Source organism: Salvelinus alpinus, chromosome 2 (genome assembly GCF_045679555.1).
Source record: "Salvelinus alpinus chromosome 2, SLU_Salpinus.1, whole genome shotgun sequence".
NCBI lineage: Eukaryota > Metazoa > Chordata > Actinopteri > Salmoniformes > Salmonidae > Salvelinus > Salvelinus alpinus.
Window position 1 is genome coordinate 8,532,504 of NC_092087.1, and position 12,706 is coordinate 8,545,209.

The following is a 12,706-nucleotide window of genomic DNA, read 5'->3' on the forward strand; positions in this document are numbered from 1 at the left end:
GTTCGAGTTCGTACAAGCATTTTTGTTACAGTACTTCCTGTTTGAGTTTCTGCATATAGGAAGGGAGGAGCAAAAAGGAGTTGTGATCTGATTTACCGAAGGGAGGGCGGGGGAGGGCCTTGTAGGCATCCCCGAAGGGGGAGTAACAGTGGTTGAGTATTTTAGCAGCTTGAGTACTACTGTCAATGTCTTGATAGAACTTTTGTAGCGTTTTGCTCAAGTTTGCTTTGTTAAAATCCCCAGCTACAATAAATGTGGCCTCAGGATATGTGGTTTTCAGTTTGCACAAAGTCCAGCGTAGTTCCTTGAAGGCCGTTGTGGTATCAGCTTGAGGGTGAATATACAAGGCTGTGACTATAACCGAAGAGAATTCTCTTGGGAGGTAATACGGTCGGCATTTGATTGTGAGGTATTCTAGGTCAGTTGAACAAAAGGACTTGACTTCCTGTACGTTATCACAATCACACCATGAGTAGTTAATCATGAAACATACACCCCCACCTTTCTTCTTCCCGGAGAGTTCTTTATTCCTGTCTGAGCGATGTACTGAGAACCCAGCTGGCTGTATAGACAGGGACAGTATATCCGGAGAGAGCCATGATTCCGTGAAACAGAGTATGTTACGGTCCTTGATGTCTCTCTGGAAGGAGATCCTCGCCCTGAGCTCGTCTACTTTATTCTCCAGACACTGAACATTAGCGAGTAATATACTCGGAAGCGGTGGATGGAGGTCACGCCTTCTGAGTCGGACTAGAAGTCCACTCTGAATACTTGGATTAGCCTCTGGGATAAGTTAAATTGCCATGGGGGGTACGAACAAAGGATCCAATTCGGGAAAGTCATATTCCTGGTCGTAATGCTGGTGAGTTACCGTCGCTCTGATATCCAAAAGTTATTTCTGGCTGTAAAAAAACAAAATACTGCAAAGTTGCTGAGGAGCTAGAAGCAGAGCTGCCATGTCTGTCGGCGCCATTGGTTTTACTAATGTTATGGTGTGTCAATATACTAAAATCCCCCCCTCAAATAGCAACGTTATGGTGTGTCAATATACTAAAATCCCCCCCTCAAATAGCAACGTTGTGGTGTGTCAATATACTAAAATCCCCCCCTCAAATACCAATGTTGTGGTTTGCAACTACACTGAAATACCCCTGTTACAGGTTTTGGTTTTCCCACTTATGTTTTGAGGTTGGACTTTCAGCACGTATAGCACGTTAGCACATAGGGCGCACCGATTGCTGTCACCTCGTTAACCAGCATGTGTTACACCTGTGCTGGCTTGTCCATCTGGTTAGTGGGGAGGTATTTGACCTGTGCTGGCCCAGGTGCTATTTAAGTTTAGTTTTTGGTTGTTGTCAGTGACTCTTTGTTAGTTCCCCTTCTGTTGAGCGACATTTTTGGTTTTCTTGCTGGGGAACGTAACACCCCTCAAAATACCAATGTTGTCTTGTGCCACTATTGCACCGGTGTGCAACTACTGAAATGGTGTGCAACTACTGAAATAGTGTGCAACTACTGAAATAGTGTGCAACTACTGAAATAGTGTGCAACTACTGAAATAGTGTGCAACTACTGAAATAGTGTGCAACTACTGAAATAGTGTGCAACTACTAAAGTGATGTGCAACTACTGAAATGGTGTGCAACTACTGAAATGGTGTGCAACTACTGAAATGGTGTGCAACTACTGAAATGGTGTGCAACTACTGAAATAGTGTGCAACTACTGAAATAGTGTGCAACTACTAAAGTGATGTGCAACTACTGAAATGGTGTGCAACTACTAAAGTGATGTGCAACTACTGAAATGGTGTGCAACTACTGAAATGGTGTGCAACTACTGAAATAGTGTGCAACTACTGAAATAGTGTGCAACTACTGAAATGGTGTGCAACTACTGAAATAGTGTGCAACTACTAAAGTGATGTGCAACTACTGAAATGGTGTGCAACTACTAAAGTGATGTGCAACTACTGAAATGGTTTGCAACTACTGGAATGGGGTGTAATTACTGAAATGGTGTGCAACTACTAAAGTGATGTGCAACTACTGAAATGGTTTGCAACTACTAAAGTGATGTGCAACTACTGAAATGGTTTGCAACTACTGGAATGGGGTGCAACTACTGAAATGGTGTGCAACTACTGAAATAGTGTACAAATACAGAAATATCCACCCTTCCACTCAAATGAAGCAGGGTTTAAAAAGATAGTCAACTCAGTCTGATGAGCCACTCCCTCTCTGTCTAATGGAACTGGAGGGCTGGGTAATAGGTAACTCCCTCTCTGTCTAATGGAACTGGAGGGCTGGGTAATAGGTAACTCCCTCTCTGTCTAATGGAACTGGAGGGCTGGGTAATAGGTATCTCCCTCTCTGTCTAATGGAACTGGAGGGCTGGGTAATAGGTAACTCCCTCTCTGTCTAATGGAACTGGAGGGCTGGGTAATAGGTAACTCCCTCTCTGTCTAATGGAACTGGAGGGCTGGGTAATAGGTATCTCCCTCTCTGTCTAATGGAACTGGAGGGCTGGGTAATAGGTAACTCCCTCTCTGTCTAATGGAACTGGAGGGCTGGGTAATAGGTAACTCCCTCTCTGTCTAATGGAACTGGAGGGCTGGGTAATAGGTAACTCCCTCTCTGTCTAATGGAACTGGAGGGCTGGGTAATAGGTAACTTCCTCTCTGTCTAATGGAACTGGGGGGCTGGGTAATAGGTAACTCCCTCTCTGTCTAATGGAACTGAAGGGCTGGGTAATAGGTAACTCCCTCTCTGTCTAATGGAACTGGAGGGCTGGGTAATAGGTAACTCCCTCTCTGTCTAATGGAACTGAAGGGCTGGGTAATAGGTAACTCCCTCTCTGTCTAATGGAACTGGAGGGCTGGGTAATAGGTAACTCCCTCTCTGTCTAATGGAACTGGAGGGCTGGGTAATAGGTAACTCCCTCTCTGTCTAATGGAACTGGAGGGCTGGGTAATAGGTAACTCCCTCTCTGTCTAATGGAACTGGGGGGCTGGGTAATAGGTGACCCCCTCTCTGTCTAATGGAACTGGAGGGCTGGGTAATAGGTAACTCCCTCTCTGCCTAATGGAACTGGAGGGCTGGGTAATAGGTAACTCCCTCTCTGTCCAATGGAACTGGAGGGCTGGGTAATAGGTAACTCCCTCTCTGTCAAATGTAACTGGAGGGCTGGGTAATAGGTAACTCCCTCTCTGTCTAATGGATATGGAGGGCTGGGTAATAGGTAACTCCCTCTCTGTCTAATTGAACTGGAGGGCTGGGTAATAGGTAACTCCCTCTCTGTCTAATGGAACTGGAGGGCTGGGTAATAGGTAACTCCCTCTCTGTCTAATGGAACTGGAGGGCTGGTTAATAGGTAACTCCCTCTCTGTCTAATGGAACTGGAGGGCTGGGTAATAGGTAACTCCCTCTCTGTCTAATGGAACTGAAGGGCTGGGTAATAGGTAACTCCCTCTCTGTCTAATGGAACTGTAGGGCTGGGTAATAGGTAACTCCCTCTCTGTCTAATGGAACTGGAGGGCTGGGTAATAGGTAACTCCCTCTCTGTCTAATGTAACTGGAGGGCTGGGTAATAGGTAACTCCCTCTCTGTCTAATGGAACTGGAGGGCTGGGTAATAGGTAACTCCCTCTCTGTCTAATTGGAACTGGAGGGCTGGGTAATAGGTAACTCCCTCTCTGTCTAATGGAACTGGAGGGCTGGGTAATAGGTAACTCCCTCTCTGTCTAATGGAACTGGAGGGCTGGGTAATAGGTAACTCCCTCTCTGTCTAATGGAACTGGAGGGCTGGGTAATAGGTAACTCCCTCTCTGTCTAATGGAACTGGAGGGCTGGGTAATAGGTAACTTCCTCTCTGTCTAATGGAACTGGAGGGCTGGGTAATAGGTAACTCCCTCTCTGTCTAATGTAACAGGAGGGCTGGGTAATAGGTAACTCCCTCTTTGTCTAATGGAACTGGAGGGCTGGGTAATAGGTGACTCCCTCTCTGTCTAATGGAACTGGAGGGCTGGGTAATAGGTAACTCCCTCTCTGTCTAATGGAACTGGAGGGCTGGGTAATAGGTAACTCCCTCTCTGTCTAATGGAACTGGAGGGCTGGGTAATAGGTAACTCCCTCTCTGTCCAATGGAACTGGAGGGCTGGGTAATAGGTAACTCCCTCTCTGTCTAATGTAACTGGAGGGCTGGGTAATAGGTAACTCCCTCTCTGTCTAATGGATATGGAGGGCTGGGTAATAGGAAACTCCCTCTCTGTCTAATTGAACTGGAGGGCTGGGTAATAGGTAACTCCCTCTCTGTCTAATGGAACTGGAGGGCTGGGTAATAGGTAACTCCCTCTCTGTCTAATGGAACTGGAGGGCTGGGTAATAGGTAACTCCCTCTCTGTCTAATGGAACTGAAGGGCTGGGTAATAGGTAACTCCCTCTATGTCTAATGGAACTGGAGGGCTGGGTAATAGGTAACTCCCTCTCTGTCTAATGGAACTGGAGGGCTGGGTAATAGGTAACTCCCTCTCTGTCTAATGGAACTGGAGGGCTGGGTAATAGGTGACTCCCTCTCTGTCTAATGGAACTGGAGGGCTGGGTAATAGGTAACTTCCTCTCTGTCTAATGGAACTGGAGGGCTGGGTAATAGGTAACTCCCTCTCTGTCTAATGTAACTGGAGGGCTGGGTAATAGGTAACTCCCTCTCTGTCTAATGTAACAGGAGGGCTGGGTAATAGGTATCTCCCTCTCTGTCTAATGGAACTGGGGGGCTGGGTAATAGGTAACTCCCTCTCTGTCTAATGTAACTGGAGGGCTGGGTAATAGGTAACTCCCTCTTTGTCTAATGGAACTGGAGGGCTGGGTAATAGGTAACTCCCTCTCTGTCTAATGGAACTGGAGGGCTGGGTAATAGGTAACTCCCTCTCTGTCTAATGGAACTGGAGGGCTGGGTAATAGGTAACTCCCTCTCTGTCTAATGGATATGGAGGGCTGGGTAATAGGTAACTCCCTCTCTGTCTAATTGAACTGGAGGGCTGGGTAATAGGTAACTCCCTCTCTGTCTAATGGAACTGGAGGGCTGGGTAATAGGTAACTCCCTCTCTGTCTAATGGAACTGGAGGGCTGGTTAATAGGTAACTCCCTCTCTGTCTAATGGAACTGGAGGGCTGGGTAATAGGTAACTCCCTCTCTGTCTAATGGAACTGAAGGGCTGGGTAATAGGTAACTCCCTCTCTGTCTAATGGAACTGTAGGGCTGGGTAATAGGTAACTCCCTCTCTGTCTAATGGAACTGGAGGGCTGGGTAATAGGTAACTCCCTCTCTGTCTAATGTAACTGGAGGGCTGGGTAATAGGTAACTCCCTCTCTGTCTAATGGAACTGGAGGGCTGGGTAATAGGTAACTCCCTCTCTGTCTAATTGGAACTGGAGGGCTGGGTAATAGGTAACTCCCTCTCTGTCTAATGGAACTGGAGGGCTGGGTAATAGGTAACTCCCTCTCTGTCTAATGGAACTGGAGGGCTGGGTAATAGGTAACTCCCTCTCTGTCTAATGGAACTGGAGGGCTGGGTAATAGGTATCTCCCTCTCTGTCTAATGGAACTGGAGGGCTGGGTAATAGGTAACTTCCTCTCTGTCTAATGGAACTGGAGGGCTGGGTAATAGGTAACTCCCTCTCTGTCTAATGTAACAGGAGGGCTGGGTAATAGGTAACTCCCTCTTTGTCTAATGGAACTGGAGGGCTGGGTAATAGGTGACTCCCTCTCTGTCTAATGGAACTGGAGGGCTGGGTAATAGGTAACTCCCTCTCTGTCTAATGGAACTGGAGGGCTGGGTAATAGGTAACTCCCTCTCTGTCTAATGGAACTGGAGGGCTGGGTAATAGGTAACTCCCTCTCTGTCCAATGGAACTGGAGGGCTGGGTAATAGGTAACTCCCTCTCTGTCTAATGTAACTGGAGGGCTGGGTAATAGGTAACTCCCTCTCTGTCTAATGGATATGGAGGGCTGGGTAATAGGAAACTCCCTCTCTGTCTAATTGAACTGGAGGGCTGGGTAATAGGTAACTCCCTCTCTGTCTAATGGAACTGGAGGGCTGGGTAATAGGTAACTCCCTCTCTGTCTAATGGAACTGGAGGGCTGGGTAATAGGTAACTCCCCCTCTGTCTAATGGAACTGAAGGGCTGGGTAATAGGTAACTCCCTCTATGTCTAATGGAACTGGAGGGCTGGGTAATAGGTAACTCCCTCTCTGTCTAATGGAACTGGAGGGCTGGGTAATAGGTAACTCCCTCTCTGTCTAATGGAACTGGAGGGCTGGGTAATAGGTGACTCCCTCTCTGTCTAATGGAACTGGAGGGCTGGGTAATAGGTAACTTCCTCTCTGTCTAATGGAACTGGAGGGCTGGGTAATAGGTAACTCCCTCTCTGTCTAATGTAACTGGAGGGCTGGGTAATAGGTAACTCCCTCTCTGTCTAATGTAACAGGAGGGCTGGGTAATAGGTATCTCCCTCTCTGTCTAATGGAACTGGGGGGCTGGGTAATAGGTAACTCCCTCTCTGTCTAATGTAACTGGAGGGCTGGGTAATAGGTAACTCCCTCTTTGTCTAATGGAACTGGAGGGCTGGGTAATAGGTAACTCCCTCTCTGTCTAATGGAACTGGAGGGCTGGGTAATAGGTAACTCCCTCTCTGTCTAATGGAACTGGAGGGCTGGGTAATAGGTAACTCCCTCTCTGTCTAATGGAACTGGAGGGCTGGGTAATAGGTAACTCCCTCTCTTTCTAATGGAACTGGGGGGCTGGGTAATAGGTGACTCCCTCTCTGTCTAATGGAACTGGAGGGCTGGGTAATAGGTAACTCCCTCTCTGCCTAATGGAACTGGAGGGCTGGGTAATAGGTAACTCCCTCTCTGTCCAATGGAACTGGAGGGCTGGGTAATAGGTAACTCCCTCTCTGTCTAATGTAACTGGAGGGCTGGGTAATAGGTAACTCCCTCTCTGTCTAATGGATATGGAGGGCTGGGTAATAGGTAACTCCCTCTCTGTCTAATTGAACTGGAGGGCTGGGTAATAGGTAACTCCCTCTCTGTCTAATGGAACTGGAGGGCTGGGTAATAGGTAACTCCCTCTCTGTCTAATGGAACTGTAGGGCTGGGTAATAGGTAACTCCCTCTCTGTCTAATGGAACTGGAGGGCTGGGTAATAGGTAACTCCCTCTCTGTCTAATGTAACTGGAGGGCTGGGTAATAGGACACTCACTCTCTGTCCAATGGAACTGGAGGGCTGGGTAATAGGTAACTCCCTCTCTGTCTAATGTAACTGGAGGGCTGGGTAATAGGTAACTCCCTCTCTGTCTAATGGATATGGAGGGCTGGGTAATAGGAAACTCCCTCTCTGTCTAATTGAACTGGAGGGCTGGGTAATAGGTAACTCCCTCTCTGTCTAATGGAACTGGAGGGCTGGGTAATAGGTAACTCCCTCTCTGTCTAATGGAACTGGAGGGCTGGGTAATAGGTAACTCCCTCTCTGTCTAATGGAACTGAAGGGCTGGGTAATAGGTAACTCCCTCTATGTCTAATGGAACTGGAGGGCTGGGTAATAGGTAACTCCCTCTCTGTCTAATGGAACTGGAGGGCTGGGTAATAGGTAACTCCCTCTCTGTCTAATGGAACTGGAGGGCTGGGTAATAGGTGACTCCCTCTCTGTCTAATGGAACTGGAGGGCTGGGTAATAGGTAACTTCCTCTCTGTCTAATGTAACTGGAAGGCTGGGTAATAGGTAACTCCCTCTCTGTCTAATGGAACTGGAGGGCTGGGTAATAGGTAACTCCCTCTCTGTCTAATTGGAACTGGAGGGCTGGGTAATAGGTAACTCCCTCTCTGTCTAATGGAACTGGAGGGCTGGGTAATAGGTAACTCCCTCTCTGTCTAATGGAACTGGAGGGCTGGGTAATAGGTAACTCCCTCTCTGTCTAATGGAACTGGAGGGCTGGGTAATAGGTAACTCCCTCTCTGTCTAATGGAACTGGAGGGCTGGGTAATAGGTAACTTCCTCTCTGTCTAATGGAACTGGAGGGCTGGGTAATAGGTAACTCCCTCTCTGTCTAATGTAACAGGAGGGCTGGGTAATAGGTAACTCCCTCTTTGTCTAATGGAACTGGAGGGCTGGGTAATAGGTGACTCCCTCTCTGTCTAATGGAACTGGAGGGCTGGGTAATAGGTAACTCCCTCTCTGTCTAATGGAACTGGAGGGCTGGGTAATAGGTAACTCCCTCTCTGTCTAATGGAACTGGAGGGCTGGGTAATAGGTAACTCCCTCTCTGTCCAATGGAACTGGAGGGCTGGGTAATAGGTAACTCCCTCTCTGTCTAATGTAACTGGAGGGCTGGGTAATAGGTAACTCCCTCTCTGTCTAATGGATATGGAGGGCTGGGTAATAGGAAACTCCCTCTCTGTCTAATTGAACTGGAGGGCTGGGTAATAGGTAACTCCCTCTCTGTCTAATGGAACTGGAGGGCTGGGTAATAGGTAACTCCCTCTCTGTCTAATGGAACTGGAGGGCTGGGTAATAGGTAACTCCCTCTCTGTCTAATGGAACTGAAGGGCTGGGTAATAGGTAACTCCCTCTATGTCTAATGGAACTGGAGGGCTGGGTAATAGGTAACTCCCTCTCTGTCTAATGGAACTGGAGGGCTGGGTAATAGGTAACTCCCTCTCTGTCTAATGGAACTGGAGGGCTGGGTAATAGGTGACTCCCTCTCTGTCTAATGGAACTGGAGGGCTGGGTAATAGGTAACTTCCTCTCTGTCTAATGGAACTGGAGGGCTGGGTAATAGGTAACTCCCTCTCTGTCTAATGTAACTGGAGGGCTGGGTAATAGGTAACTCCCTCTCTGTCTAATGTAACAGGAGGGCTGGGTAATAGGTATCTCCCTCTCTGTCTAATGGAACTGGGGGGCTGGGTAATAGGTAACTCCCTCTCTGTCTAATGTAACTGGAGGGCTGGGTAATAGGTAACTCCCTCTTTGTCTAATGGAACTGGAGGGCTGGGTAATAGGTAACTCCCTCTCTGTCTAATGGAACTGGAGGGCTGGGTAATAGGTAACTCCCTCTCTGTCTAATGGAACTGGAGGGCTGGGTAATAGGTAACTCCCTCTCTGTCTAATGGATATGGTGGGCTGGGTAATAGGTAACTCCCTCTCTGTCTAATTGAACTGGAGGGCTGGGTAATAGGTAACTCCCTCTCTGTCTAATGGAACTGGAGGGCTGGGTAATAGGTAACTCCCTCTCTGTCTAATGGAACTGGAGGGCTGGTTAATAGGTAACTCCCTCTCTGTCTAATGGAACTGGAGGGCTGGGTAATAGGTAACTCCCTCTCTGTCTAATGGAACTGAAGGGCTGGGTAATAGGTAACTCCCTCTCTGTCTAATGGAACTGTAGGGCTGGGTAATAGGTAACTCCCTCTCTGTCTAATGGAACTGGAGGGCTGGGTAATAGGTAACTCCCTCTCTGTCTAATGTAACTGGAGGGCTGGGTAATAGGTAACTCCCTCTCTGTCTAATGGAACTGGAGGGCTGGGTAATAGGTAACTCCCTCTCTGTCTAATTGGAACTGGAGGGCTGGGTAATAGGTAACTCCCTCTCTGTCTAATGGAACTGGAGGGCTGGGTAATAGGTAACTCCCTCTCTGTCTAATGGAACTGGAGGGCTGGGTAATAGGTAACTCCCTCTCTGTCTAATGGAACTGGAGGGCTGGGTAATAGGTAACTCCCTCTCTGTCTAATGGAACTGGAGGGCTGGGTAATAGGTAACTTCCTCTCTGTCTAATGGAACTGGAGGGCTGGGTAATAGGTAACTCCCTCTCTGTCTAATGTAACAGGAGGGCTGGGTAATAGGTAACTCCCTCTTTGTCTAATGGAACTGGAGGGCTGGGTAATAGGTGACTCCCTCTCTGTCTAATGGAACTGGAGGGCTGGGTAATAGGTAACTCCCTCTCTGTCTAATGGAACTGGAGGGCTGGGTAATAGGTAACTCCCTCTCTGTCTAATGGAACTGGAGGGCTGGGTAATAGGTAACTCCCTCTCTGTCCAATGGAACTGGAGGGCTGGGTAATAGGTAACTCCCTCTCTGTCTAATGTAACTGGAGGGCTGGGTAATAGGTAACTCCCTCTCTGTCTAATGGATATGGAGGGCTGGGTAATAGGAAACTCCCTCTCTGTCTAATTGAACTGGAGGGCTGGGTAATAGGTAACTCCCTCTCTGTCTAATGGAACTGGAGGGCTGGGTAATAGGTAACTCCCTCTCTGTCTAATGGAACTGGAGGGCTGGGTAATAGGTAACTCCCTCTCTGTCTAATGGAACTGAAGGGCTGGGTAATAGGTAACTCCCTCTATGTCTAATGGAACTGGAGGGCTGGGTAATAGGTAACTCCCTCTCTGTCTAATGGAACTGGAGGGCTGGGTAATAGGTAACTCCCTCTCTGTCTAATGGAACTGGAGGGCTGGGTAATAGGTGACTCCCTCTCTGTCTAATGGAACTGGAGGGCTGGGTAATAGGTAACTTCCTCTCTGTCTAATGGAACTGGAGGGCTGGGTAATAGGTAACTCCCTCTCTGTCTAATGTAACTGGAGGGCTGGGTAATAGGTAACTCCCTCTCTGTCTAATGTAACAGGAGGGCTGGGTAATAGGTATCTCCCTCTCTGTCTAATGGAACTGGGGGGCTGGGTAATAGGTAACTCCCTCTCTGTCTAATGTAACTGGAGGGCTGGGTAATAGGTAACTCCCTCTTTGTCTAATGGAACTGGAGGGCTGGGTAATAGGTAACTCCCTCTCTGTCTAATGGAACTGGAGGGCTGGGTAATAGGTAACTCCCTCTCTGTCTAATGGAACTGGAGGGCTGGGTAATAGGTAACTCCCTCTCTGTCTAATGGAACTGGAGGGCTGGGTAATAGGTAACTCCCTCTCTTTCTAATGGAACTGGGGGGCTGGGTAATAGGTGACTCCCTCTCTGTCTAATGGAACTGGAGGGCTGGGTAATAGGTAACTCCCTCTCTGTCCAATGGAACTGGAGGGCTGGGTAATAGGTAACTCCCTCTCTGTCTAATGTAACTGGAGGGCTGGGTAATAGGTAACTCCCTCTCTGTCTAATGGATATGGAGGGCTGGGTAATAGGTAACTCCCTCTCTGTCTAATTGAACTGGAGGGCTGGGTAATAGGTAACTCCCTCTCTGTCTAATGGAACTGGAGGGCTGGGTAATAGGTAACTCCCTCTCTGTCTAATGGAACTGTAGGGCTGGGTAATAGGTAACTCCCTCTCTGTCTAATGGAACTGGAGGGCTGGGTAATAGGTAACTCCCTCTCTGTCTAATGTAACTGGAGGGCTGGGTAATAGGTAACTCACTCTCTGTCCAATGGAACTGGAGGGCTGGGTAATAGGTAACTCCCTCTCTGTCTAATGTAACTGGAGGGCTGGGTAATAGGTAACTCCCTCTCTGTCTAATGGATATGGAGGGCTGGGTAATAGGAAACTCCCTCTCTGTCTAATTGAACTGGAGGGCTGGGTAATAGGTAACTCCCTCTCTGTCTAATGGAACTGGAGGGCTGGGTAATAGGTAACTCCCTCTCTGTCTAATGGAACTGGAGGGCTGGGTAATAGGTAACTCCCTCTCTGTCTAATGGAACTGAAGGGCTGGGTAATAGGTAACTCCCTCTATGTCTAATGGAACTGGAGGGCTGGGTAATAGGTAACTCCCTCTCTGTCTAATGTAACAGGAGGGCTGGGTAATAGGTATCTCCCTCTCTGTCTAATGGAACTGGGGGGCTGGGTAATAGGTAACTCCCTCTCTGTCTAATGTAACTGGAGGGCTGGGTAATAGGTAACTCCCTCTTTGTCTAATGGAACTGGAGGGCTGGGTAATAGGTAACTCCCTCTCTTTCTAATGGAACTGGAGGGCTGGGTAATAGGTAACTCCCTCTCTGTCTAATGGAACTGGAGGGCTGGGTAATAGGTAACTCCCTCTCTGTCTAATGGAACTGGAGGGCTGGGTAATAGGTAACTCCCTCTCTGTCTAATGTAACTGGAGGGCTGGGTAATAGGTAACTCCCTCTCTGTCTAATGGATATGGAGGGCTGGGTAATAGGTAACTCCCTCTCTGTCTAATTGAACTGGAGGGCTGGGTAATAGGTAACTCCCTCTCTGTCTAATGGAACTGGAGGGCTGGGTAATAGGTAACTCCCTCTCTGTCTAATGGAACTGTAGGGCTGGGTAATAGGTAACTCCCTCTCTGTCTAATGGAACTGGAGGGCTGGGTAATAGGTAACTCCCTCTCTGTCTAATGTAACTGGAGGGCTGGGTAATAGGTAACTCACTCTCTGTCCAATGGAACTGGAGGGCTGGGTAATAGGTAACTCCCTCTCTGTCTAATGTAACTGGAGGGCTGGGTAATAGGTAACTCCCTCTCTGTCTAATGGATATGGAGGGCTGGGTAATAGGAAACTCCCTCTCTGTCTAATTGAACTGGAGGGCTGGGTAATAGGTAACTCCCTCTCTGTCTAATGGAACTGGAGGGCTGGGTAATAGGTAACTCCCTCTCTGTCTAATGGAACTGGAGGGCTGGGTAATAGGTAACTCCCTCTCTGTCTAATGGAACTGAAGGGCTGGGTAATAGGTAACTCCCTCTATGTCTAATGGAACTGGAGGGCTGGGTAATAGGTA